The following is a 15,392-nucleotide window of genomic DNA, read 5'->3' on the forward strand; positions in this document are numbered from 1 at the left end:
TCAATGGCATTACTGTCACTGAATCCCCCACTATCATCTGTGTGTTACCACTGACCAGAAACTGAACTGGACCAGCCATATAAATACTGTGGCTACAAGGACAGGCCGGAGGCTAGGAATCCTGCAGTGAGTAACTCACCTCCTGACTCCCCAGAGACAGTAGTGTGATGGAATACTCTCCACTTGCCTGAATAAGTGCAGATCCAACAACATTCAAGAAACTTAACACCATTCAGTACAAAGCAGCCTGCTTGATTGGCACCCCCATCCACAAACAATCACTCCCTCCACCACTGATGCACAGTGACAGCAGTGTGTGCCATCTACAAGATACACTGCAGGAATTCATCAAGGCTCCTCAGATAGCAACTTCCAAATGCAGGACTGCTACCATCTAGAAGGGCAAGGACAGCAGACACATGGGAACACCACCACCTGCAAGTTCCCCTCCAAGCCACTCACCATCTTGACTTGGAAATGTATCATCTTTCCTTCACTGTCACTGGGTCAAAATCCTGGACCTCCCTCCGTAACAGCAATATGGATGTATCTATACCACATGGGCTGCAGCAGTTCAAGAATGAAGCTCACCATCACCTTCACAAGGGCAATTAGGGAGGGCAATAAATGCTGGCCTAGCCAGTGACATCCATATCCCAAGAATAAATAAAAAAAAAAATCCCTCATGATTTTATCTCCCTATCTCTGTGTTAAATGTACTCCTCCAATTCTAGCCTCATACACATTCCTTCTTTTAATTTTTCCATCATTGATAGCTGTGTTTTCAGTTGCCTAGTCCTAAACTCTGCAACTCTCACCCTAAGATTCTCTGTCTCTCTCTCCTCCTTTAAGGTTCTCCCATTTGACCAATCTTCGGTCATCTGTAATAGTGTCTGGTTTGGTGTCAAATTTTGTTTGAATATGCTTCTGTGAAGCACCTTGGGTTGTTTTACTGCATTAAAGGCAATGTATAAATGAAAGCTATTGTGACATGGCCAATGATGCCAAGGGGGCGGAGACTTCCTAAACTGGAGATTCTTACTTGACCATCTCAGAAAGGACCTGCTGTATTATTATTGTCTGGAATGCCAAGAAAGATGAAGTGTATCATTCTCTAGATGAATGTAAGTGGGTCCGATCCAGAAGGATGCATGTGAGGGTAGCCTGGCAACCCTCTTCTGGAATACACTGAGTAGTCACTCAAGTGGCACAAATGCAAGTTGGTCTGCAAATGAGATGCCATTCTCTAATCCTGGGGTATCTGGCGGCATCCCTGCTTCTGGACTTCTATGTCATTTATCATTTAAATAAAAACATTCAGTCAAAGATTCTATTTTGATTTGCAAAAGTCTGATTAATGTGAAAAACACGGATTTGTTTAAAGGCTTTCTTTGGTTTCCTTATTTGGTCGGTGCTGTTTTTGAATTATTTGCGTTTTTCAGGTTAGAGATCAGAACATGCAATGTCTGCTGAGATTGCTAACCACTGATTGATATTAGGCACGAAAGGAAGTGGTTTGATTTGTGGATCAGTGCTATGTAAATCAAATGACAAGTACATTATCTTTATGCACCTTAATCCTAGAGATGAAACCTTTAGTAAATGCAGGAGAATTACATTTGTATCATTGCACTTTTCTTAATTTTACTGAATCATGACAATTTCAAGTTAGTGGCTCTGCACACAAGACCAGCCAATTACAAAAATACCTGGTGTTTTATAAGACGTCCACATTCTCTGAAACTCTTATGGCAGTTTGTGATACCAAAAAAAAACTGACTCAAAAAGCCAATTATTATTTAGAATATACTGAAAGGTCTATTGCCATATTTTTATTCAGAAATTGGGCTTACTCATGACTGTAGCCCATTTGGCAAGATTGTCGTCATTGTTTTTGACCCCTGTAATGAACTTTGTTTTTTCACCATTGATTCCATCCTCCTCCTTAGCTCTTGTCTCAGTCTAAACCAGACTGCTTGAAATTTTGGATTCCTTATGACTCCATATCCTCTCCATCACAAAGACTATAAATTTCCACATTTGTAACAGTTACATCTCTGCCTGTCTCAGCCCATTTGCTGCTGAAACACTGATCCATGTTTTCTTTTATAACTCCAAAATTGACTATTCCAATGTTCTGCCGACCAGCCTCCCATCTTCTACCTCCCATAAACCTGAGCTCATCCAAGACTTTGCCATCCTTAACCTAACTCACATGAAGCTCCATTTACCCATCTATGCTCGTTGATCCAGCAACGCCTTGATTTAGAAATTCGCATCCTTGTGTTAAAATACACTCATTTCTTTTCCCTTTCCTATCTTTTTCCCTCCTCCAAGCCACACACTGTTGAGAAGTCTTTGTTCTTCCAGCTCTGTCCTCTTGTGCATTCCACACTATTAATGGCCATGCCTTCAGTTGTCTAGGTCCTATGCTCTGAATTTCATCACCATTTCTCTCTGCTCCTTTAAGATGCTCCTTCAAACCTGCTACTTTGACCAAATATTTGGTCACTGTCCTAAGATCTCCTCCTTTTGCTCAGTGTTAGTTTTTGACTGATGATGCTCCCATAAAGCAGCTTGGGACACTTTACTGTGCTCAATGCACTTTATAAATTTGTTGCTGCTATTGCTTATTTGGATATTTTACATGCAGCTAGGTAGGAAGATTGGGTCAGTTTGAAATCTCATCCAAAAGACAGTGGTTGGAACAATGCAGCATTCCCCCAGTACAACATTCAAGAAAGCAATCTTAGTCAATTAGAAATGCAAATGCCAGAGATCTACATCATTCTATTAATTCCACTGCATATTTATGCCATGTAAGCCAAAGGATCAGACATTGCAGTCATTGTTAGTTTTCTGCTCTAGTTTAATCTTGATTCAAACGGAAAATGTAAACCATTACGACAATTCCTGGAACTATTCTACTTAGAAAGTCATTTTATGACTGGCAGCAATTGAAAAGACAGATATATTGGGACAAATAGCCTTTCTCAATTCCTAGCATTTTCTGCCTTTCTTAAATTTCCTGTACCGAATAAGAATTTCTTGAAGAAACACTCATTGGTGTAATTATCTTGCTTGCTGCCATGCTTCATGATTTTCTTTTGTTATCGTGGTAACCACTTTCAATGTAACCTTTAGTAACAAATCTCCAGCTGTAACAAATAGATTATACCAGTCTAAATACTGCTTGTATATACCAATAAGCTATTTGTGTCACCCAGAGAAAAAGAAGATTTTTGTTTCAAGTGTTAGCCTATGTCCTCTCGCTGTTTAATAGTTTCAAATATTCCTTACATTCCGAACAATCACTCAAGCAATGGCGGCATAAACCTGGAAATATTTATTTTCTTGCAAAATTTATACCTGCACTTTTTGTAAGAATGTTTCCATTTACAAATTGAATACAGCTGATGGGATTATTCATTTAAGGAAAGAGTGTTTAGACAACTAACCCCAAGAGATTTGTGATGATATTGGATGAGGGTAGTCGGCAAGTTCTTCTTTCTCATAAACTTGCATTGGATTAGATGAGCCCCTCCAGTGTGTACACAAGATGCAATTCCATATTTAAAGAATTTGTGAAAAATGTGCCAATAAAAAGCGGAACTTAAGTTATGTGAAACTTCTCCTGCTGACATAGCTTCTGGGACTATAATTAAATTGGGAAAGACTTTCAGCTTCTGTTAACATATGAACACAATGCACGTTGATAATTAAACTTTATATTCAACACTAAGGGATTGATTTTCTTCCCCTTGGCACAGAAACAGAAGAAAACTATTCTTTCCCTGTTCTGTGCCATTCAATTAGTTCATAAAGACCTGTAACTTAATTCTAGATTTCACAACCCTAAATATACCTAATAAAAACCAATTAATCTCAGCTATGACATTTTCCACTGACCTGGTCTCAACAGTTTTCTGGGGGAATGAATGTTCCAGATTTCCAGTGCCATTTGTATGTTGAGTTGTTTCCTTATGTTACCCTTGAATTGCCTAGCTCAAATTTTAAGGTTATGCTTCCCATTCCAAACTCAACCAGCAGAAGAAATAGTTTCTTTAAATCTACCCTAGAAAATCCTTTAATCATCTTAAACACTTCAGTTAGATCACTCTTAATCTTAAACACAAGGCAATAAAAAAATTCCATTCAATCTATCTTCATAATACATCTTTCTGGTGAATCAATCCAAGGACACTATATCCTTCCTGAGATGCAGTGCCCAGAACTAGAGTTCTAGTATTCTGAATGGGGTCTAACCAGTTATATAACTGTTTAAGATAAATTCTACCACTTTCCAGCCCCCAGGAGATAACGGCCAATGTTCCTGTAGCCTTAGATAACAATAATATAAGAAATAGGAACAGGAGCTAGCCCATGAATGAGGGTAGGAGTGTCAAAACTCAAAACTGAGTCCAGAGGAAGAGGAAGCCTTAGATATTGCAGACAGACAGACTGACAAGAGGCTGTGGGAGATTGTGAAGTTGGAGGCATGGTGACAATAGATGTTTAGTGAAAGATTGAAAATGCACAGGATGGGGAGTCTTAGCTTCATGTGATTTCTCAATTGTAATCTCCTTACATTCAGCAAGCAAGGATGAGGGGGATGGGGATGGATAGGAAGCTAATAATTTTCATGTTCTCAAATCTAACTCCAACCCACCTACTTCTGGTTTTAACAGAGGTGGTTTGGTCACCAAGGCTGGATGCCTCCGCTTTTACTTTTTAATGTATGGAGGCCAAAAGAAGAGCCAGATCCTTGAGTTAAGCGCCTTTATTGAGCTACTTATGGGCCAGGAGAAGAAGTTTTTATACTTCCGGTGCAAAAGCTTACCTCCATATGATTGACTGGCGCCAATCCACAATGGGGCAACATCCACACTTCCCAACCAGTCTACTCCTATCCACCTCATGACAAGTGAATAGCACCTCTCCTCCCATCCCTAATCTGCAATGTCAGACTTGTCTGACATCTGCTCCTGACTACGCTCCAACACCACTGACACCCACCCTGTCGATTGGTTGGCTGGGGGATGCAAAATGTTTAAAAGAAGTCCTGCCGTTAAATTCGTCAGGGCATGTGGGAAGCACATACTTCCCTCTTTCCATCTAAAGACCCTCATCCCTCCTCCTGCACCTTCTTGGCTCTGAGTAATTATCAGGGCCTCTGTTTTCAAGGAGAAATATCACTCTGTGCATGGCTAAGGCAAACTGTTCTGTATTCCACATCAAAGAGGTTGCCTTGCAAGAGGAGCTGGCCACTCAGATCTCACTCTGTCATGTCAAGATTCTCAAATCCTGGGGCGTTTTCACCATAAAGAAAAACAAAACAGCTAAACGCTCGGGTTGTCAAAGCAGAAAGATCTAATGCTCACATTGTGGAGAGCTGAAGCAAAATACATAGAAATGCATGTTTTTACAGCACAAACACCAAGCCATTCAGCCCAACAGGTTCATGCTAGTCTTTAAGCTCCATAGTAGCCTCTTCCCATCCTTCTTTATCTAGCCATATCAACAAATCCTTCTTGATGTCCATTGATAGCCTTAGCACTGAGTAAAATGGGATAGAGCATAAAATCCTGACCACAGACTCCATAAACTAAGAATGTTGGTGATCTGGTGATGCATGTACAAAATGGAGGTGATATAATGGCCAATGCATGCATAGAGACTAAGAGCGGAATTTTTCACTCCAGAGACTTAAGTGTGGTGGTGGGCATGAAAACTGGCACATTTCCCGCCAGATGGCATGGCGGGTTTCCACTCCAGATTGTCCACTTTTCAGCTTATTATATATGCATAGACATGAAGCACATTGTATCTCGTGACAGGGGGTCCAGCCCACCAAGACCTTATCGGATCATCTTTCCGCACACATCATTCACTCTCTGCAGCCTGGGACTGATCGTCACAAGTGATGGCCCCAAGAAGTAAGAGGTCTACTATCCCCAAGTTCAATGGCAATGCTCGATGCTGTGGAGGCACACTGGGAGATCCTTTACCTCCGTGATGCAGGAGAAGGTCCACCAACTTCACCAAGCCAGCTTGGGAGCAGATCGCCAGTGCGGTCAGTGCCAATGCTCCTCTGAGGAGGGCCGCCATCCAGTGCAGGAAGAGGATTAATAATCTCATCTACTCTGTCAGGATAAATCAACTTTCTCCTCACTCTTAACTCACACTCTCACAAGCTCATTAGCCATTCGCAGAGTTACAGTCCACAGGGATCTCACACACCACCAGCACAGGAGACATCACCACTGACTCTCTCACACACACTCTGACATCTTCATCTCTTTTCACATCCTGTGCAGTTCATGTTCACAACCCTTACACAGGTCCACTCAACAGCCAAAGAAGGCAGGCAACCTTATCACCTGCCTAGGCATCCGTCCTGTTCACAGCCTATCCATTTATCTTTATGCAGGAAATGCTCGCCTCCGGGGGAGGGGTGGGGGGCATGCCTAAGCTCAGGCCCCTCACCTTCTATGAAGAATGGGCAGCAGAGCTGGCCAGCGAGGACTGGGACTGAGCCTGCACTGAGGGACAGTGAGGATCTATCACCAGCTCATTGGTCAACCGACAAAACGGAGTGTTTTTCAATGTTGATGATTATGCAGCCAATCACTCATTATCACCTCTTCTTTGTACAGGCACCAGCAGGAATAGGAAGAGACCCACTGGCAGCCAGCCCATCAGCCCCAGCCCTCACACCACCTCTGATGAGAACCCTGACAACACACCAGATGTAGTCACAGCGTTCACCCGCACTCTCCGCCAGTGCAGAGACACACAGCTCACTGGAACATGGTTGTAGAGCATGCTCGGGTCACAATATGGTGAGCACAGAACAGATTCGAGTCCGCAGCAGGCGGAGGCATGGACATCCAAAGTCACTACTACTTGGACGACTGCTGGTGGCCAGGCTCCTGTAAAGTCTGAGTCAGATGATGAGCCTCTGGACTTGGCTCTCACACAGATATTGGAGCTGCAAAGACAAACACAGGAACATCAGGCAGGGTTGCCAGTGCTGTCTCCAGATTGCAATGGACGATGGAGGAGCCGACCACGTTTAACCTGATGTCACTGTGTCAACAAGCCAGTGCACCGAGGTCAACACTGGTAGGATGGCAACAGCCATGGAGACCTTGGTTCAGAACATTGTGCCTGATATGCACCAAGACCTGCATTCCACCACTCTGGGCATTGGAGAGATCCATCAGTGGCTAGGCAAGAGGGGGATGGGGCGTTGATCTCACTCCAGGTGCCCCTTCTCTTCAAGGAGTCAGGGAGAGGCCCTTGGGCACCCATAGGGAGGAGGACCATCAGCTGTACACCCCAGGACCAGCCACTCGGGTGACTCTGAATATCTAGCCGCTCTCAATCCCCTCTGCCTGTGACCCCATCAACTGCCACAAGGGGTGCACCTGCCTCACAGCAGGAGACTTAAAGCAGGCCAGGGACCTCCAGGCTCCGGGCCTCCAGAGGACACCTGCCAGGTTCATCACAGACAACAGAACATAACAGTCAGCAGGCTGCCTCCACCTTTGCTGCAGATGTCAGGGATGTACCAAGATGTAGTGGTAGGGTGAGAAAAGCTAAGAAATACTAAGAGCACAGTGGTAGCATGGGTGACCACAATCTGTATTTTGATTTCACAAATGTAAATAGATTTTGATTCATTCCACTTCTCATGTAGCGTATGCCTCTACTATCTGATGATATGCTCTGTGGTCAGTAAAATGTAACAGATGAGCCCTTCTCATAGATGTCCCATCGTGTGCCTCAGTCTATGGTGTCTCGCACCATTTCATTACGGTGCCTAACCATTCTCTGTGCAATGTTGACATGAGTAAAGCCTCTGCCTCTAAGAACTTGACACTTGGTGGTTGGGCAAGGCATCTCTGAGACCTGCTTCAGAGGTTCATATACTATTTCCTCATGAGTTTAGAACCTGGAGCTGCTTTAGTCTCCTGGTGCTTCTGCTTTGAAGTGTGCTCAATGTGGATCTTAGAGGACTGAATGATGACGCGCATGGAGTTGGTACATCTTTCATTGGCCTCCATGCGCTTTCCATAAGACTTGAGTATGCCATACATATGAACTAAAATTCAGAGCTCTTACGCGCGCCTGTCTGCCTGCTGCATTATTTCATGTCCATGTGAACATCACCCCAATATTAGTCCCCACCTTCCCATCTTCATGATTTAGAGTAATGGATCTTGCTGACACATGTTGAGCCTGACGATTCCTGCTAGATGGTTAAAACTGTGCAACATAGGAGTTGTGCGTAAAGGCCCCAGATGACTGACGTGGACATGGGAGGATGCTGCGCTGGGGCCAAAAGTCCGGATAGCCTCTCATGACATTAACTCTCTGCCAGTTCTCAGCCGGTCAATCAGCATGGTCATGTGCTACTTACAATGGCATCGGTATGACTGATTTCCGTGTGCATATGCCAGACTGTTGGAATGGAAATGTGGAGGCCTCAAAAGGGATCAGAGTGAAGTACCAATACAGAATAACAGAATCAGAATCACAGTGCAGAAGAGGCCCTTCGGCCCATCGAGTCTGCACCGACACGTGAGAAACACCTGACCTACCTACTTAATCCCATTTACCAGCACTTGGCCCATAGCCTTGAATATTATGACGTGTCAAGTGCTCATCCAGGTACTTTTTAAAGTATGTGAGGCAACCTGCCTCCACCACCCTCCCAAGCAGCACATTCCAGACCGTCACCACCCTCTGGGTAAAAAAGTTTTTCCTCACATCCCCCCTAAACCTCCTGCCCCTCACCTTGAACTTATGTCCCCTTGTGACTGATCCTTCAACTAAGGGGAACAGCTGCTCCCTATCCACCCTGTCCATGCCTCTCATAATCTTGTACACCTCGATCAGGTCGCCCCTCAGTATCCAATCCTAAAATGGTCCCAGTTGTGTTTATACTCTCACAAGGATGCACAAAATGAGCTAGGTGCCACATCCCGTAAATTGGCATTAGACTGCTCCTACCATGTCTCAGCTGTGCCTTCCTCTCCATTTACAAAAGCGAAAATGAGGAGGGTACCCCTTCAATCAGCCCATAAGTGCAGTGGTGACTCCTTCCTCAAGCCCTGAGAGCCCTCTGCTGGTACTTTTTTTCATACTTCGCTTTTCAACTGCTTTATTGGATCAGCTTGAAAAATGGTGGTGCTGAGGTTTTACCATCAGACCAGCTTCCAGCACTCCCGCCGTGACCAAAGTCCCTCCCACTGTACTGGAGAAGCATCGTGTGCAGATTTCCATCCCTCCAATCACTTTCCTCCCTCCCCCTCTAAGCCTTGATCCCATATTCATTGTAGTTAATATCCCTGTCCCCCCCATTGAACTATTTGATGTTGATGTCCTGATACCGCATGTAGTCCTGACCCCTCCCTGTTTTGAGGCCCATTGTATTGTGACTTACCGAGAAACCCACCCCACCCCTTCCCATGAAACCATCGCGTGCTCCCACCCTACACTATCTGTTCCCTATCTACTGGCTGCAGATGCCTCCCCTGAGTGTGACTGTGCTATCGGCAGCTCAATATCAAGGCATCAACCTCTCCTAGATCGATGTGTGAGCGAGACTGGCCACACCCAGTGCACCATGCTGGGCGCGACTGATACAGGACTGACAGGTCCTTCCCTTCCTTGGACTGGGACCAGCAGAGGTGTGCCAAGGACAGTCCTCTAATTGTGGCACAGATCCACAGAACTGATAATGCTTTCTGGCCCCGACGATCCATTGCTCTATTGCCTAGGACTGTCTGTGCTTTCTGGCCCTGACAAATTTCACCCCCCATCACCTCCCAGTCACATGTCTTTGTGCATTCTTCTCCCAGGCTCCATTGCCACTGCCGTCCCGCCTCCCTCCCTCCCCATCAAGCTTCTGCCTTCCAGGCCCTTCCCTTGCCTCTGTCTTGTCCCAGCTCCCCCCATCCCAGTTAAGCCTTTGCCCTCCAGCTCCTTCCCTTGCCTCTGTCTTGTCTCAGTACCCCCAGTAATGCCTTTGTCCTTCAACTCCCCATGTTCCCTTTGGTCTCACATGGTAAGCCTTGGCTCTGTCCCCACTCCGCTCCCTCGAATTCTCGTTGGGTTTTGCCTGCACAGCTTCTGCATGGAGTCGGAGCAGCCATGAACACAGTACAGTGAAAGGTAGATGAACTCTGTATACACAAGGTCATGGGTGAAGTGTTGCTCCCCAGGTGCACATCACTTATATCCAAAACAAAAACAGAATTACCTGGAAAAACTCAGCAGGTCTGGCAGCATCGGCGGAGAAGAAAAGAGTTGACATTTCGAGTCCTCATGACCCTTCGACAGAACTTGAGTTCGAGTCCAAGAAAGTTGAAATATAAGCTGGTTTAAGGTGTGTGTGTGTCACACTGGTCTAAATAGCCTTTTGATCTGGAGTGGGGGCGTGATTCTGGCGAGCTGATTTTTAATGAGTATTCATGATATTCAAATGAATGCAAATCCGGTTCCTTGACATGCTGGGGTGGGCTGTCTGACCTGCCATGAAAGTCTGGAGCAGAAAATTGCAATCTATTTTTATACTGGCAGGAAACTGACTTTTAGCCATTCTCCACATTTTCCCGTTCCGCTCTCTATGACGCCCGCTGCTGGCGGGAATGGAAAGTTCCGCCCTAAGAAAGTATTCAGAGGCACTGAGCTTACACAGAAGCTAAAACAACTCATCTAGCTCATAATCTGAGATCTATCAGGAAGACTGCTAGTGCTAGGAAACTGCAGAGGTGAGGCAAACCTGTGCAATAGGTAAACTTATTTTTAATTTAGTGAATTTTTTAGAAAATGCAATTTTCTTCTGTATTTATTATAATACTAGGCAATCACACCAAGAGCTGAATTATCCTTTTAGTAGTGGAATGAGAATACTGCCTGCCAATGTGAATCGACCACCAAACAATTGCAATTTCTTCTGGGACCCTTATTTGCTATGGAGCGTGGGTATAGAGTAGTATTCCTCAGAGAGTAACCACCCCTGGAAAGGAGGGAAATTCACAACTTGTGTGGTTTTTTTAAAGGAGGGAGCGAGAGCAGCTCGTGCACATGTTGAGTTGGGGGAGGGAGGCAAGAAGAAAGCAGCCCGAAGGGCCCCGGCATCAATCACTTTACTCGCTATTCCCACCTCCGGATTTTTTTCTTAACCCCATCTCTGCATCTCCTTGTTCTTTTGATCCCTTCCTCTCAATCCCCTTCCATTCTTAGGCTCTCCTACTCTGTCCTGCCCTTTCCCTCTCTTTGTTCTCATTATATTTTTGTCTGTCTTTCCATCAGCCTTCTTTTCTCCCTTCTGTCCCCATGTTCTTCATACCAACAACTTGCATTTATATAGTGCCTTCTATGTAATGAAGCATCCCAAGGCACCTCAAAGGTGCGTTACAACATAAGGGACAGGAATTTTAGTTGGGCAATCGGCAGGCTCGGGAGCGGCTGGGAAGCGGACTGCCGACCAACTAATGGCCAGCCAACGTGAAACGCATGCTGAAATGCTCAGCGCTGCCAGGGTGGGGGCAGTTGGAAGGCAGGCGCTGATGTAAGCGCAGGCACGGGCGAGCGCGGAATGAAAGCTCCCGGAAGGCAGAGAGCTGCCTCAGGGAGCTGAAGTATTTAAAAACAATCAATAAAGGTTTTTAAATCGAGAAACAAATGTCCACACATCACAGTCACCAGAACATCCTGCCCTTGGATGAGGTTTCATCAAAAATGCAAAGACCGCCTGGTAGATTCGCCCATCCACCAACTGTAAGGTTGGACGGACCATGAAAAATCGGAGTCAATTGGAACTTTAATGGGCTTCATTGCCCTCTTAACTGTCGATGGGCGCACTTCCAACCGAACTATTGCACAAGCATGGGATGACGTCGGGGTGCTCGCCCAATGTCATCACGTGCTATTTTATGCTCAAGCTGGTCAGGCGCACACTCACACGCCTAGCTAAAAGTTCTACCCAGGAGATATTGGGGCAAATGCCCGAAAGCTTGATCAGAGGTAGGTTTTAAGGAGTGAATTAAGGGAGGTAAGAGAAGTAGAAGGCAGAGTTTAGGGAAGGAATTCCAGAGATTAGGGCATTGGAATAGTCAAGTCTGCAGTTAACAAAGGCATAGATAAGGGTTTCGAGCAGCAGATGAGCCGAGGCAGGGACAGAGGTGAACAATGTTACTGAGGTGGAAATAAGTGGACTTAATGATGACGCAGCTCAGCTCAGGGTCATATATGACACCATGGTTGCAAGCAGTCTGGTTCAGTTGGCAAGGAGAGAAGATAGAGTTGGTAATGAGGGAACAGAGTTTGTAGTGGGGACTAAAGACAACGGCCTTAGTCTTCCCAATACTTAATTGGAGGAAATTTCTGCTCATGCAGTACTGAATGCTGAATAAGTATTCTGATAATTTAGAAACAGCAGACGAGTCAAGGAAGGTAGTGGTGAGGTACAGCTGGCTGCTGTCAGCGTACATGTGAATATCAATACTGTGTTTTCCATGATGTCACCAAGGGAAAGAATGTGGATGAGGAATAGGGGGAGGCCAAGGATAGATCTTTGAGGGACACCAGAGGTAATGATACAGGAGGAGAAAGAGAAACCAAAGTAGGTGACCTAGCTACAATTAGACAGATAACAATGGAACCAGGTGACAGCAGTCCCACCCTGCCTGGTGACAGAGGCAAAGCACTGGAGAAGGATGGTATGGTGAACCGTGTCAAAATCTGCAGTCGAGAAGTATGAAGAAGTATAGTTTATCTTTGTCACAATCACATGGGATGTCATTTGTGTTCACATTGCTGTTGCAAACTGCCTATGTAAGCTTGTCATTTTATAGTGACACCCTCTCTCCAATGGAGGTACTACAGTGCCATCACTGCCTGGATCATTCAATTGCAACTTGCTAAATTTTCAATCAGTGATTTCCATCATAACTATAGACAACCCTCATCCAATTATCCCTGCCCTCAAATACATGACTTAGTGACTACACTTGATCTTGACTCCCTACATGCAATACCACTGGAGATTAAATAATATATTAATATTTTTGTCTATATTAATATATTACACTGGCCCAGGAATTTAATTGTGCCCTCTATGTGCGCTTGGAAGTGTTGATCCAGGCAGCACATTAGAATGAGGTGGTCACCAAGTCTCTCTGGTGCTACCTTGCAGGCCCTCATGAAATGAACAAGAGGAGGAATCATCTTCTCCCTCTGCTCTCACCACCCAGCCACACCTCCCAACTCCCCAGTGGGCAGAAGTCCTCCAAGCAACAACTCTATCCCCAGTGGAAAGATGTTGCCTCCTTTCCCTTTCCTTTCATTGCAAAAGACTTTACTCTGCCTCCTTCTCTTTGTACCTGAATCCACACTTTCCCATACCTCATATTTTCACACTGCACACCAGTGCACATTTAACCATGACAAGTACATTCTCTAAAACAACAGGCAGTCACTAATATACTTCCCTATTTCTTGTAGAAGATCACCTACAACTTGAAATAGGAGGCTGAGAAGGTCATCCATGACTGCCGTCAAATTTTTTATAAGGCAGTTGAGAACATTGCATTTCCAACAAAAATCATCTCAGCAGCCAATCGATTTTCCAAATTCAGAAAAAATACCAAAAATTGCTGAGAACTTAACTAGCAGCCTATATGACAAACTTACAATTAACTTGTAAATACTACATGCCTTCAAATAGTGCTGGGGATGGATCCTTCCCCGGCTGTTAGTGCCACAAGTTGCTGGACAGGTTTAGCATGTGGAGGGTCAGACATTGGAACAGCTCAATATCAGTGAAGGTTTCTATAACACCGCATGACCCTACTTTGAATGCATTATTCATTATATTAAATCGTTCTGGCATATGCTCCTGACACCTAGGAGAAGCCTAATACAAGATCAGGGTGGGGGTCTGCACTTCTGGCTTGAAATGAGTGCTTGCTTTCTGCTGTCTTATTGAAAACTAAGGTGCATGTCGAGTGTCTGAAAATCTGGCGCATTGCGATCTAATTCCTAGATCACTGGAGATTTTTAATACTGCTTTGGGAATTAAATTTATTATGTGAGAACTCGTAAATGAGTGGCCTTTCTATTTGATGTATATATTCCACCACACGTAGTTTTTAATTTTTGTCTCTTACCATTTTAAGGCTCAGAAAATATTGCACAATGGTATTCAAGATGCTGGAGGGAAATATCCAGCAATTCGCAGTACTGGGGAGAAAGAATGTGATTTTTTTGCACTTGAGGCTGTCCAGTTATTTGGTAGCAGTTTGACAGAGCTGGGGTTTGGTAGAATGAAGGTAACGTTGATCTGTATCACAAGAGGGGAAGCTGGGGCTTGCGAGTATTGGGATATGCATAACTGATATTGCCCATTTTACAGTGTCACGCAGTCAAAAATATCCTCTTTATGATTCAAAAATTCCACATATCTTCCCTGCTAAAAAAACTGAAATTAAATTTTACCTGAGTAAAGATTTCAAAAGTTGTCCAGTAGCTTTTCTTCAAATAATATTGAAAAACATTTGAGCAGAAAGTGCCAGAAACTTCATAAAAAAATTCCATCAGCACTGTTGACTTAACTGTACTGATGCGTCTAGGAGATTAAGATACTATATATGCTTTGATTACATAATCCAAATTCAGCTCACTGCATCATAATTAAAAAATAGCAAGTTAAATATTAAGTTTGAAATCAGCTTTTGGGAGAGACTAAGGTCTTCAGGTAAAACTTAAACAAAGACATTAAAAATATATGGCAATTCAAAAGACATTTATTTAAGTTACTGTGAAATATGGAATTTGTTGCCTTGGTTAAGCATTTTTTTGGATATTAGAAATTTTAGTTACTGAGAAGAAAATGTGACAATTTTTTTTCTGAAAGAATTTTGAGTGGTCTGTGGGAACTTGGTGGACTGAATTCACTCATAGGGTGATGAATTTACATAGGCAAAAATCTATTATAAATGTTGATACAAATATAATAAATTAAATCGGAATTTACAATTGGAAAAAGCTGACAAAAGTGTACAAAAATCAAATATCAGGAATTCACCATGCAGATTGGGAGTGTACACAGATTTTAAACATCATAAATCCACTCGATATGAATATATGTGGTGATTCAGAAAACTGCTGAAAAACACCTAAATTTGTTTTGGGTGACCTGTCTGGCCAGTTTTGCAGTACTTGCTGCTTTGTGAATGGTAACTTTGACAAAAGGAATAACCAATTTGCTCGGTTCTGTGCTTCTTACTGGCTAAAAATCAACATCAGTTCCCATTTGTATAACAAATGGAACAAGCTTTGATCAGTTCAAATTAGCTTGGATGTTTCAGCTGATCTAG

General features: G+C 43.9%; 1 protein-coding gene across 6 annotated transcripts in view; it reads right to left on the bottom strand.

Moving 5' to 3' along the window:
• The window catches only part of fyco1a (FYVE and coiled-coil domain autophagy adaptor 1a), a 197,237-nt gene that overhangs the window by 18,884 nt on the left and 162,961 nt on the right, over positions 1 to 15,392 (bottom strand). The window lies entirely within an intron of this gene.

This window comes from Carcharodon carcharias, chromosome 3 (genome assembly GCF_017639515.1).
Source record: "Carcharodon carcharias isolate sCarCar2 chromosome 3, sCarCar2.pri, whole genome shotgun sequence".
NCBI lineage: Eukaryota > Metazoa > Chordata > Chondrichthyes > Lamniformes > Lamnidae > Carcharodon > Carcharodon carcharias.